Source organism: Globicephala melas, chromosome 11, assembly GCF_963455315.2.
Source record: "Globicephala melas chromosome 11, mGloMel1.2, whole genome shotgun sequence".
NCBI classification, from domain to species: Eukaryota; Metazoa; Chordata; class Mammalia; order Artiodactyla; family Delphinidae; genus Globicephala; species Globicephala melas.
The window spans coordinates 48,101,814-48,116,525 of NC_083324.2; the positions used below are offsets into that span (position 1 = coordinate 48,101,814).

General features: G+C 43.1%; 1 protein-coding gene across 2 annotated transcripts in view; it reads right to left on the reverse strand.

Moving 5' to 3' along the window:
- ITGA9 (integrin subunit alpha 9) overlaps positions 1-14,712 on the reverse strand; it is a 350,116-nt gene that overhangs the window by 185,675 nt on the left and 149,729 nt on the right. The gene's annotated exons all lie outside the window — the stretch shown is intronic.

Below are 14,712 nucleotides of genomic sequence, written 5' to 3' on the forward strand. Positions count from 1 at the left end.
TTTCTCACGATTCCTCTGCTCTCTACACCCAGCTCTATTGCCTACGATTACCTCGCAGGCAGCCCTAGAAATGAGAAGTCTTCAAAGTGGAAAGCCTTTTCCTTTATCTCAATAACCATAACAATCAGAATGGCAGTTAAAGTGTTAGAGGAGAGCTTATAATTCCCATAAGCTTGAAGATTCTTCTAAAAGCAAACTGAGGATTTTGCATTTCTGGTAATAATAGAGGGACTTGCTGAAGATCTATCATTCCACTGAGAACAACTCGAAAAGCTGGAAAACACACACACACACACACACACACACACACACACACACACACACACACACACACACACACACACACACACACACACACACACACACACACACACACACACACACACACACACACACACACACACACACACCCCTGTCTAACAGTATCAGGGAACTCTTCCCTTGAGCTGTGTACAGGTCTCTAAGCAGCCTGGAATAAGAGGCTGAGAACCTGTATGAACGTGAACTGGTGGCTAAAAGCTTGAGTTCTTGAGTTTCTGAGCTGAGTTCCTGGAAGTCTTATGAGTCCCTGAAGACAAACTTAAAGCTCAGAGCTACTAAGGTGGCCAGGACTAGAGGGTCAAGATTCCAAAGAGAAGGTAAGCACCTTGAGGCAAGTCTGATTTTTGACACCACATTTATTCTTGGGGCATTGGTGGATTCCACAGCAACATAGGGTTACGAGACTCAGAAACCAAGAAGAAGGCCATGGCCAAGCTGCTGAGAGGACGAGAAGAGATGTAGTTAGCTGGAGACTGGACACAGCAAGAGAGAAGACCATTGATCCAGAAGGCAAGTCAATAGAAAATATGCAGATTGAAGCATGGAGAGTAAAAAGGATAGAAAATTCAGAAATTAAATTCAGAAAAGGCCACAGTGAAAGATATGACATATTCAAAATGATATAATAAATGGTCTCTACAATTATATGAAACACCCAGCACAATGCCAAGTGTAGTTAAAGGTGGGCAATAAATAGTGGCTATTATTATTTTTACCATAATCTTTTAAGTGGCAACTTTGACATGAAAATCTGGGAAAACTGCCCTATTTCAAAATGAATCCTTTTTATGAACTGTGCATGTAGCAAGGACCTATTTCCCATTTCACTAGAGAACAAGCTGAGGCCAAGTGTGGTTTCATTTAGAGTCCTATAAATTAAAAGAATAAACAGAGCTTCCCTGGTGGCGCAGTGGTTGACAGTCCGCCTGCCGATGCAGGGGACACGGGTTCGTGCCCCGGTCTGGGAAGATCCCACATGCTGAGGAGTGGCTAGGCCTGTGAGCCATGGCCGCTGAGCCTGCGCGTCCAGAGCCTGTGCTCCGCAACGGGAGAGGCCACAACAGTGAGAGGCCCGCGTACCGCAAAAAATAAATAAATAAACAAACAAATGAAAATTTAAATTAAAACCAAGGGAGAAAATTCAGTAAGTTTCTCAGTGAGATTAGAGATTTTAATTATGACTACATACTACTTTATATGTAATATCATATTATGGAAATGGATATCATTATTAGTCTGAAATGTATCATCCCCCAGCAAGCATCAGTGTCCAGGAAGGGCATGAAAGCATTAATTACACTTCAATTAACATATCTGCATAAATAATTCTATTTATCTGTGAAAATCACACAACCCTATTGATGCTTTTTCCTCTTCAAATATAAAACAACATCTCCCTGGATCCTTGAAAAATGGTTTGTTTTTATATTTTAGAGTTTGTGTGCATAGGTGGTGACTGCTTATTTAGTCAATTTATATGTGTGTATGTTTTGTGACTTTTGTTTTTTCTTTTTCCAGGCATCCATTCCAAAAACACACAAATGTGAGATTAGAAGTTTTGAAAATTTGCAAACAATCTTCTAAGAGCATGCCACAACCTTGTAAAATGTTCTTTGCAAAGAGACATGTTAATTACATCACAGATAATGGTATGCATCATTTGACAGCTACATGACACCAGATGGAACTGGCCCAGCATGGAGATTATTCAGCCTATGTGTCCTCCAGAGGAAACAGAATTTCATCTTCCAATCTAATGCTCCTCCCTTCCTGTCTTAATTCTCTCTTCCTGTGTCCCATCCTCAAACCTCCAACGTGGCTCTGATAAAAATATTTGTAGGTGAATACGAAACTAACACAGAAGAAAGTGCTCCCAGTGTAACCAACAAAAGAAATATGGCCCAAGCCTGCCCAGGCAGGCTTTCCTGCTCCGCAACCCTTCCCTGCTCCGCCACCCTTCGCCACATTGTCTCAGCCACGAGTCCTTTATCCAGCTGGCATGTCAGCCTCAATCCTCACTTTAGGACAGAAATGCTCTGGGACCCCGGGAGCCAACAGTGAAGGAGAAGTAGGGAGGGAGGAGGAGGACTGACTTGGCTTAGAAAGCAGTTGAAAACCCTGGAATCTCCTCTCTCTGCACCTTGACCTGATAAAGCTTTCAAGGAAGGGGGCACAACTGTGCTAAGTGCATCTGCTCAGGCCCGACTGCTGCTCCTACCTGTACCTCTGCTCTGCTGACCCCACATCTGCTGTGCCCTTATCCCCATGGAACATGATCCACCCTTCACAGCGCAGCTCAAGGCTACCTCTTCTATGGGACTTTTCTTGAGGACCCAGCCCTCCAACCACAGCCTCCCAGGGTCCTTATGACACAGTTTGGCACTTAATTATTTTCTGTCTTCTATTGCTGTCTTTCCCTGAATCTAAGGCCTTCCCTCAGCCTCCCATTCAATGTTTCTGAAGTGGAGGTGCATCTTAGCATAAAATAATAGGTTTATTATGAGAATGTTTCCCCTCTTCAACCCCTGCCTGGAAAGCTGTCACTACATTGTTAGCCGTGTGGGGAGTGAGGGAATGTGGGGCTGGCTCACAGTGCTAACTGCAGCTGCAGCTGCAGGAACCAGATCTCAGCTCTGCCTGGTGCTCCCCGGGTCTCTGGACAACACTGCGCATGCTCGTGTCTGAAAGGCTGGGTGCAGAGGACAGGACAGGACACTCAGGTCAGGGCGGGGGATGACAGGTGTGTAAAGCAGGAGTGGAAGGGTGAGTGCACTGACATTGCTGTTGACCCTCTAGGGGAACATCAACTAGGTTGCCTGCAGCCAGCACTTGGTTGCCACGTGCCTGCACCAGGAACCATGTGAGGCAATAGGGAAGCAGAGAAGAGGCAGGCAGGACCGTGTGAGCAAAAAGACAAGATGCAGAGAAGAAGGTGCGTGGACAAGAAGTGTGGGAACCTGATGAGAGGGAATCATCTCTGACCCAGAGAGGGGCAGGAGCGGGAGCGTTGAGTCCTTCCAGAGGAGGTGACCTTGGAAGAAAAAGGAGACGTTCAGCAGGCTGATGGGGGAACGGGGACCAGTTGGTGGAGATGATGTCTAACAGACAACTGCGTGTCTCAGGAACGGAAGCAACAGACAAGGTGGAGAGCAAGGACTTCGACACTGACGGTCCTGGGTCTGAGGGAGTCCCAGCTCCATCTCTTACAAAGTGTGTGACACTGCTCACTTCACTTAATCTCAGAGTCAACCTTTCATGGCTGTCATGAAGTTTAGAGAGCATAGATGTCAAGCACCATGGAGAGCTCCTGGTACTCAGTGAAGGATAGCTGCATCTGCTGCATCATCACCACCAACATCATCATCACTATCACCATCACCATCACTACCACTATCACCATCATCACCATCACCACTTGACAAAGGTCTGTAAGGTAAGATCACACGGGAAGGGGCAGAGAGGGGCTGTAGACTGGGAGGGAAAGCAGGCTGGAACCAGGTGGCAGGACCTCAGAAACCAGGTGAAGGTGCATCATTCTGTGGGTAGTGGGGACTGTCATGAATTTTTTTTTTTTTTTTTTTTTTTTTTTTTTGCGGTACGCGGGCCTCTCACTGTTGTGGCTTCTCCCGTTGCAGAGCACAGGCTCCGGACGCGCAGGCTCAGCGGCCATGGCTCACGGGCCCAGCCGCTCCACGGCATGTGGGATCCTCCCGGACCGTGGCACGAACCCGTGTCCCCCGCATCGGCAGGCGGACTCTCAACCACTGCGCCACCAGGGAAGCCCTGTCATGAATTTTTAAAGCCAGCTTTAGGAAACGAAGCCCAGAGGGGATCTGAAGGACCAACAGGATGGAAAGGGAGGAGAATGGGACCTTTGTGGGGCTAGTGCCCCCACCCCCTCCAGCTGCATATTGGTTGCCATCAGCTCACTACTGCTTCTCACAGAGAAGCGGCCTTGGTTAAATGAGAGCCACCTCACTCAAGAGGTTTTATGCCCCCTCCCCTCCTCACTGGCAATGACTGACTGGCATGGGGGTACAAAAGGAAGTACTCTTTGCCTCAAAGTGGGACAACTCTATGGTGCACTTCATGCTCCAGAACTCCCCATGGGATCAGGCTGAGGCCGGTCTCCAGCTGACACCACATCATTGCTCAGGTCCTTCCCCAGCACCATCCTGCTCCCCTCATTTCCCTCTCCTGAGAGCACCCCTGCAATAAATTCTGGGCAAGCAAATCCCTATCTCAAGCTCTGCTGTTAGTGCCCTGCCCAGATGCCCTTACCAGCTGATGCACCCCCTCCTGCAGCTGCTACAGGCATTAGCTACTAATGGTTCACACCTACAACCTTCTCAGGAGAACTGCCCTTGGCTGATGGGAGCCATCTCCTCCAGAGATGCCTGCCAGGTGATGCCCTGTGATAGGCAGAATTCTAAGATGACCCCCAGTGACCCATGCCGCTCCCCTCCAGTGTGGGAAGGATGGTAAACAGGACACAGGTCACTCCCATGATTATGCTACATTCTATGGCAATGGTGAAGGAATTCTGCAGATGTAAAGAAGGTCTCAAATCAGTTGAAAATGAGTTAATCAAAAGGGAGATGATCTGGGTGGGCCTCCTTTAAAGGAGGGCTTAGTTCTTCCCTGAGCTAAGAGACTCGAGGCAGGAGAGACACTCTTCCTGCTGACCTTGAAGAAGCAAGTGGCCGTGGGCTCCACAGCTACGAGGACATGAATTCTGCCTGCAACCGTATGAGCCTGGAAGAAGACCCCAACCTCAGATGCGACCCGGCTGACACCTGAGGGCCTGACTGGGGACCTAGCTGGGCCGTGCCCAGACTCCGTGCCCAGACTCCTGAAAGTGTGAAATAATAAATGGGCGTTGTTTTAAACTACTAAATGTGTAATTTTTATGTAGCATAGAAAACTAGTATGTGCCCACTCCCCTGGCTGGCTGGCACAGCTGGCCTCTAGTGGGACAAGCTTCAGGGTGATTCATACTCCAGAGCTCCCTCCTGGGATCAGGCTGAGGCTAGACTTCTCCTGAGACCACATCCTTACTCACTTTCCCCCTGCCCTATCCTGCTTCCCTCACTCTTGAGAGCACTCCAACAATACATCTCTGGCAGAAATCTCCATCTTGGCTTCTGCTTCTGAGGAACGGGATGCAAGAGACTCCATAATCAATTCCACACTGAATTTGTTATTAGTTACAATCTCCTTAAAGAGGTGAGAAAAGCTAGATAAAGTGTGAGGGATGACCCAGAGTTCACGGCTGACGACCAAAACACAAGCAGATCCATGTCACCAGTGGAAATGAGTGGGGATTACACACAGACTATCATGTTGACCATTACTCTCCATTACTTTCAACTTGGAGTTTTATTTTGCCCTTCTTTTATTTATTCTCAAAAAGACGAGAGCTAGCACTCCATGAATTAAAGACACATCGGCCCCAGGCCTCCACAAGGCAAACCTTTTTTTTTCTTTTTTAGAGCTGCTCATGAAGCACCTTTGTCTCTTGTACACAAGGCACCAATGTTTTACAAAAGGTAAAGTGTGCAAAGAAAAGGACTGGGACTTGGCCCATCCACAGAATTAATAAGCTCCTCGGCCCTGAACAACTGATGATTTATTACTATGTGCCACATAAACCACAGACTTTTTTGTTTGTTTTACTACTTTCAACAAAAATTATATCTTAAACCAGAGGTTCTTAATCTAGAAGAGAATTCAGGGGGGGTGTGAACTTGGATGGAGAAAAATATGTACATTTTTATTTTTATTAACCTCTCACTGAAATTTAGCATTTCCTTTTGTTATAAATGTAGGCAGCCAAGACACGGAAGCAACCTAAATGCCCATGGACAGATGAATGGATAAAGCAGATGTGGTACATATAGACAATGGAGTATTACTCAGCCATAAAAAAATAAATGCCACTTGCCAGCAACACGGATGGACCTAGAGATGATCAAACTAAGTGAAGTAAGCCAGAAAGGGAAAGACAAATATCATATATCACTTATATGTGGAATCTAAAAAAATGATACAAATGAACTTATTTACAAAACAGAAACAGACTCACAGATACAGAAAACAAATTTACAGTTACCAAAGAGGAAAGGGAGGAAAAGGGATAAATTAGGGGTTTGGGATTATCAGATACACACTACCATATATAAAATAGATAAACAACAAGGTCCTACTGTATAGCACAGGGAACTATACTCAATATCTTGTAATGAACTATAGTGGAAAAGAATATGAAAAAGAATATGTACATATATATGTATAACTGAATCACTTTACTGTATACCAAAAACTAACACAACATTGTAAATTAACTAGACTTCAATAAATAAATAAATGTATGTAGGCAGCAAGGCACAGAAGTATTAGATAGACATGTGACTCTGTCACCAATAGAAATCTGAGATATTTGCACATCATATTACAGTTGTAGAGTCCTTGAAATATTGTTTATGCTCTTCAAAACTTCAAAAGATCTCATTATTTAATGCATTAATAAAAGCAGGTATATTACTATGCCATAAATGAAGGTTTTCTTTTTAATATTTTGATAGCTGAATTTCAGGAAAGCTGCCTACCTCCACTTCATTTAGTTGTTTTCCTGGGGTTTTATCTTGTTCCTTCATCTGGTACATAGTCCTCTGCCTTTTCATTTTGCCTATCTTTCTGTGAATGTGGTTTTCATTCCACAGGCTGCAGGATTATAGTTCTTCTTGCTTTCTGCTCAGGGAACAATTCTGAGGTCTCTTCACCTTAATGATCCAGGTGGGCGGGACAATAACAGCAGCATTAGCCCCAGGGAGCAGGGTTCCTCAATCTGATGCAGCATGAAGTAGGTCACCTTATTGTGAAACACCTGCTTGCACCAAGAACAGCTTATAGCCACAGTCTCTTTACTGTGGAAGGAGAATTTTTGCTGGAAGCCAATGTAGAAGGAAATTTTTCCAATTGGAGCCCATCTCAAACTGGTTGTGCCGTTCCCATGCAACTGCCAGCTGAATTTCAATATAGTTGGTTTCTTTAGACATTGGTGTATTTTATAATATGCACTTAAAAACATTATTCTGAGAAGGAGGCCATAAGCTTCCCCCAGCTGCCAAAGGGGTCCATGCACAAAAATGATCAAGGACTTTTGTCTAAATGGAAAACAACACAATGAGAGGCACCATCCTGTGGTTTCTGAAATGCTTCAAAATATGCTTCCAAAGCTGCAGAAAGAAATGCTGTGTTGTTTCAGTCTTCACAGGATATATGAACTCCCTGGTCTCAGCAGTTAAAAATATACCGTCCATTACGTTTTATGACAGGTTCAAGGCCTGAGCTCAAAATCACCCCAGGGCCCCTGGGGTTTTAAGAATTTGGTCCTGGATAGGTATTTTGGGCCAGGGTACAGCAGAGCTGCTTCAATGCTGAGAGTTATATGAAAGCATCTGTTTCCCTGTGTGAGCCTATAGGAGGGGGAGGGTAGTGCGAGTGGGTTCTCTGGGCCACGTGTAGTGTTCACTGCCTTTACAAAAAAGAATCCTGACCTCTCCAGGGCAGGCATGCTGCTTCATGAGCCCTGAGAGGGTACCTAGAAAGCTGAGAAGCCTGCCCCAGACCTTGGTGGTGTGTGAAAACCCTGAACCGTGACTGAGGTGAAGAAGAGAGTCAAAATACTGACCCCACAAGATTTCCAAGCTCCTCAAACCACAGTGGGCCTATCTGCCCAGCTTGGGGGCGAACTAAGCCAGCACAATTTCTTTGAATGATTTGCAGCTTAGCTTCACTTCATTAGCAAGAGAAGAAAGTAGCTCCCCTCAAACCTGTAATAAAACAAGGCCATTAAGATTCCAGTGAATTTCATCAAAACTCATTCACTCTTGGGTCTATTCCATTCCTCTTCTTGTCTCTCTGTTTCCACTGGATTTGGCAAAAATCACCAACAGTTGCCATGTTGCGAGATCCAACAGACACCCCTCCTCTATCCTCATCTTTCCAGACCCCCGCAGGCATTTCATGTGGTTGAATCTCTTCTTCTTGAAGCTCATCTTTCCCTGAGTTCCCCAGGGGATGGCTCACTCCTCCTGTCCCCCCTGTTCCTTGTCCTCTAAGATGATATCTAAAGCAACACGTGGTATTTATTGGTTAACCTATCCCCCCCACAAACTAGACTGAACTCTTTGGGAGCAAAGGCCATGTCACATTCATCTCAGTATGTCCCAGGGCATGGGACAGAGCAGACACTCAATAAACATTTCCTGAGATGTACATAAACTGAAATGGACATTCACCCCAAAAGGAAAGAACCCTCCTTATAAAGGCAGCATTATTCCACAGATCAGTCCTACACCTACAGTTAATGTCCAATATACATGTAAACAGCTTACTAAGCATTTACCTGAACCTTTATTTCTTTGCTCTACCATTACTTCCTTTCAGTGTTTAGATCTCACACTTCTTTACTGCTTTTCTTTTCAAATCTTCCCTCCTTCTTAACCTTGGCTATTTTAAACATCTTTAAGCTCAAAAGAAGCAGTGTCACACCTATCCACAAAAACCTTCTTAAACCACTTAATAGATACCATTTATTATACCTCTGAGCTAGAGCTTTTGGTTTTACTGGATACTGTGGGATCTTAATCCAGTAATAAAAGAGACAGACACTGGCTTCTTATTTGTGGGAAAGGGCTGGAACATTGGCAAACAGACGCTCTGAGTGAGGTCTCCTTTTCTTTTGGCCTCTTTAGCATTGGCACCTGTCACATTTGAATTCAAATGACATTGATCAATCACCAATACCCAAGACAGGGCTACATGCTTTTATAAGTTATCTGGTACAATCTCACCATAGGTATTTTTTCCCCAAATTGTGAAACTCAAGCTTCAACAAATTAAGTCTGTATATGTATCATTTTAGAGTTTACTAATATGATCTCAAGAGATTGTTACAATTGTCAGGAATCACAGCAGAATACTCTGAACTATCACTACATTTCTGGAACCTTAGCAAACAAATAATAAAAGAGCAGAAATAATTTATCATATCCTCTCCTCATTTCTCCCTCTTCTATTTGGGTAAGGCTTATTTCCTTTCCCACCCAGGCATTAGATGGAAACTCTGTACAAATTTAACATGACCTATGAGTCTTAAATAATTTAGAGAACTAAAACAAAAATCTCATCTTCTTCCAGGGCAAATATAATACTAAATAGCCCTGCCCTCAAAAATTTTAAATCTATCTGAAAAATAAAGAAAACAACTCCATTTATAACAGCATCAAAAACAACAAAACACTTAGGAATAAGTTTAACCAAGAAGGTAAAAGATCTATAAGACATTGATGGAAGAAACTGAAGATGACACAAATAAATGAAAAGATATCCCGTGTTCATGGATTGGAAGAATTAATATTGTTAAACTGTCCAAACAACTACCCAAAGTGATCTACAGGTTCAATGCAATCCCTATCAAAATTGCAATGGCATTTTTCACTGAAATAGAAAGAATAATCTTAAAATTCATATGGAACCACAAAAGACCCGAAATAGCCAAAGCAATCCTGAGAAAGAAGAACAAAGCTTGAGGTATCACACTTTCTGATTTCAAAGTATACTACAAAGCTATAGTAATCAAGGAACTTCCCTGGTGGTCCAGTGGCTAAGATTCCGCGTTCCCAATGCAGGGAGACAGGGTTCGATCCATGGTCAGGGAACTAGATCCCACATGCTGCAACTAAGAGTTCGCGTGCCACAACTAAAGATTCCACATGCCACAACTAAAGATCTTGTATGCCACAATGAAGATCCCAAGTGCCTCACCTAAGATCTGGCGCAGCCAAATATATAAATAAATACTTTTTTTAAAAAAAGCTATAGTAATCAAACCAGTCAGGTACTGGCATAAAAACAGACACACAGACCAATGGAAGAGAATCAACTTCCCAGAAATAAACCCATGCCTATATGGTCAACTAATACTCGACAAAAAAGTCAAGAATATTCAATGAGGAAAAGATTCTCTTCAATAAATGTTGTTGGGAAAACTAGATATCCACATGCAAAAGAATGAAACGGGAGCCCTATATTACGCCACTCAAAAAAATTAACTCAAAATGGATTAAAGATTTAAATATAAAACTTGAAACCATAAAACTCTGAAAAGCTTTTTGACATTGGTCTTGGCAATGATTTTTGGATATGACACTAAAAGTATAAGCAACAAAGGCAACAAAAGCAAAAATGAGCAATGCTAATCAAACTAAAAAGCTTCCATATATCAAAATAAATGACCAACAAAATGAAAAACCAATCTACTGAGTGGGAGAAAATATTTGCAAGCCATATATCTTGTAAGGGGTTAATATCCAAAATATATAAGGAACTCATACAACTCAATAGCAGAAAAACAAATAATCTGATTTAAAAAGGGGCAAAGAACCTTAATAGACATTTTTCCAAAGAAGATATACAAACAGCCAACAGGTGCACAAAAGGTGTTCAAAATCACTAATCAGGGAAATTTAAATCAAAATCACAATGAGATACCACCTCACAGCTGTCAGAATAGCTATTATCAAAAAGACAAGCGATAACAAGTGTTCGTGAGGATGTGGAGCAGGGAACCTTTGTACACTGTTGGTGGGAATGTTAAGTTTGTGCAGCCATTATGGAAAGCAGTATGGAGGTTTCTCAAAAAACTAAAAATAGACCTACCATATGATTCAGCAATCTCACTTCTGGGTATATATCCAAAGGAAATGAAATCACTGTCACAAAGAGATATCTGCACAGCCATGTTCATTGCAGCATTGTCTACAGTAGCCATGACATGGAACCAACCTCAATGTATGTCAACAGATGAATGGATAAAGACCTCTCTCTCTCCCTCTCTCTCTCTCTCTCTCACACACACACACACATACACACACACACAGGAATATTATTCAGCCACAAAAAAGACAGAAATCCTACCATTTGCAGCAACATAGATGAACCTTGAGGACATCATGCTAAGTGGAATAAGTCTGACAGAGAGAGACATATCCTGTATGATCTCACTTACAGGTGGAGAGTAGACTGGCAGTTTCCAGAGGTGGGGGTGGGGGTGGGCGATGGGTGAAGGTGGTCAAAGAATACAAACTTCCAGTTACAAGATGAATAAGTTCTGGGGATCTGGTGTACGGCGTGCTGACTACAGTTAACAGTTATGTACTATATACTTGAAACTTGCTGAGAGAGTAGCTCTTAAATGTTCTCTCCACACACAAAAAAAGAAATTGGAACTATGTGAGGTGACAAATGTGCTAACTAACCTTATTGTGGAAATCATTTCACAATATATCCATATGTCAAATCATCACGTTGTACATCTTACACTTAACACAATGTTATATGTCACTACTATCTCAATAAGGCTGGAGAAATTTTTGAAATCTAATTTAGGAGACATAACAAGCCTTCCAGCCCAGCCAGCCATTCTAGAACTGTCCCTCCTCACCCATGAACAAGACTCCTCATCACTGTTTATGAAACTTGCCTTGGACCCCTTGCTCTTCCTCTTCCCCCAACCAGAGTTCAAGGTGAATCCCAAAATCTCCTCCTCCAAGACATTTTCCCCAAGTGCCTCTCTGTTACCCAGCAACAACCACCATTGGTGCCACTCATTTGGGCTTTCACTTTTTGTTGCAGGTTGTATTTCCCAAAGATGGTTACAAAATATCTCCCACTCTACTTCTGCAATGTGACCCTGCTACTTCCTCCATCAAGAGGTGGAGTCTAATTCTACTCCCTTTGAATATGGGTGGGTCTCAGGACTTACTAGTAACCATTAAAAGACGATGGGAGTGATGCTATATGACTTCCAGGCCAGGTTAGAGTAAGCCATGTGGCTGCCACCATATGCCCTTGGGATGCTTGCTCTGGAAGAAGCCGATGGCTATGCAGGAAGCATGCTCCCCTAAACCTCCAGACTACCATGCTGGAGGTGCCAGGCCCAGCTGAGCCCAGCCTTCCAGCCATCACTACCAAGGTGCCATCTATGCGAATGAAGAAGCTTGTATGTACATCTTCCAGCCCCAGCTGTTCCAGCTCTGAGCCATACAAGTCTCCTCCAGCTGAGGCCCCAGCATTGTGTAGCAGAGGTGAGCTTGGCCCAATATGCCCTGTCCAAATTCCTTGCCCATAGAAACTTTGAGCACAATAAAATGGCTGTTGTTTTGCACCATTAAGTTTAGGGTGGTTTGTTAAGCAGTAGATAACTGAAACACCCATATTTTGTGATGCACAGTTATTGACAAGTGTCACGGGTAGAGACCATGTCATTCTTTGATAAATCTTCCACTGTATCAGGCACAACAATGTGCACGTATGTGCTGAACAACTTTCATTCAGTCATTCAACAAACACTTCTTTAGAATGCCAGAGTGCACTGGGGTTTACAAAGATGAATAAGGTATCATTTTACCTTGTAGGGAGACTACAGAATTTCTTTAGATGGAGACAAGACCTGTTTACAAATAATTCTAACACAAACCTAAAGAGACACAAAGTGTCGCAAGAATTTATAGGAAGACACACTTTCTTATCAAATTGAAGGATGGATGAAGTATTTGATAGGAGAAAGTGTGTGGGCAGGCGAGAGATTAAGAGTGGGGTGTGTGAGAGAGTGACTGTGTGGATATTCTAGATGGAATATAGGCAGAAGAGCACAGAGCATGTCCCATGTCTCAGGAAGAACAGGAAAAGGACCAATCATGTGATTCCAGTCAAGAATTTTTGCTCAATGGATGAAAAGTAAGGGCGTAGCATCACTTACTTTAGGGGAGTAGCAAATTTAGAGGATGACTTACATCTTAGTGCCGTATGACATGGAGGGCAGAGCCCCTCTCCCACAAAATGCCAGCCTCTGGTCCCAGCAACCTGAATGTCTGTGGTCCATCTCTCTCCCCAGCTCCCCTGCCTCCCCTTGGGACAGATGACGGGGCTACTTAACGGCCTCCACTTCAAGGACTACCCTAATTTGAAGTTTCAAAGAAAACCTCAAAGAAACAAAAAAAATCCTCTAGACTTGTAAAACACATCATAAAAAGTGGTCCTGCTAACTATATAAAACAGCATTTATGTCTCCAACTTCAGGCCACTGAAAAGCCCAGTAAAGGCCTTTTATTGGACTAGGGAAGTGTCTCCAGGAACTTTAAACGCAGCATGATTTGTACCAAGGACAAGCTCGTCTACAATGATTCATAAGCACTGATGGACTCTCAGGGGCCCCAAGGACAAACCTGTCTGAAATGATTCACACAGCTCCCATGAATTATCTGGAGTCCATGAACCAGCATTCTTGACATAACTAGAGCCAAGGATGACGGAAAAATTTTTGTCTTTTTCATAAAGTCTTAATTAGTTGACCCATTTTCCACTAAATCTCAGCCTATTTGCATTTTTGCATTGATATTCCATATGATCGCTTTTAAAAAAGGACAGAAAGAAAAAGAAAAAACCGTTAACACTTTTTGGTGTTCCCCTTCAAAGACATTGTCCCAACCCCTTTCTGTTAAAAGAAACAGCTGAAATTTATGTTCTTGAAATAGTATTTCTGCAGCATTTAAGATTTCTTTGATCTTAACCTTTTCAGTGGGTAAGTTAATACCACTTTTTATATTGGAAAGGGAAACATAAATGACTGAAGCTTTTATAATAAGTTACCCTCCTCAACCAGGGTAAATTTGACCATAATCTTTAAATGCATATTCTGGAAATCCAGCTATAAAGATCCCACAGATATCCCCCACACAACCAAACCACGTGTTTATAAGCAGATCAGTTCACACCCCGGGGGGGTACAAAGATGTGCCAAGGAGAAAAAGCCAGGGCTGCAATTCGGATAATTACCTGTAATTGAAAATCCCTGCTTGGTTTCGTATGCCTGGCCATCCTGTCAGGAACAAAAATACCTTTGAGGAATGACCACCAATGATAAAAAGAGGGCTAACCCCCAAATTAAAGATGGCTCCTGTTAAACTTGACTTTTTAAAAAAGAACCAGCCACCCTTTCACAGGACCACGTCTGCTGGGGCCCCAGCCTCCCTGACATCACTCCCAGGTCTGGGCTGCTCCTGGAAGTGATGCTGTTTCTACCAGATTCCATGGACTTTGCACACCTCATTACTATGAGAGACAGCACCTGACATTTTAACCCTGTTCTTCCCTAGAAAAGTTATATTCTAAACCTAGGGCATGCAAAAAACTAAGCTGTTCTCCATCGAACATTCATCTGTTATCTTTCAAGTGTCTTTTGCTATGTAGAATATGAATTATTGCCCCAAATGCTGAATGCTGATGCTTTAATTTGAAGGGCAGGACTTGCCCAGACATCAAATT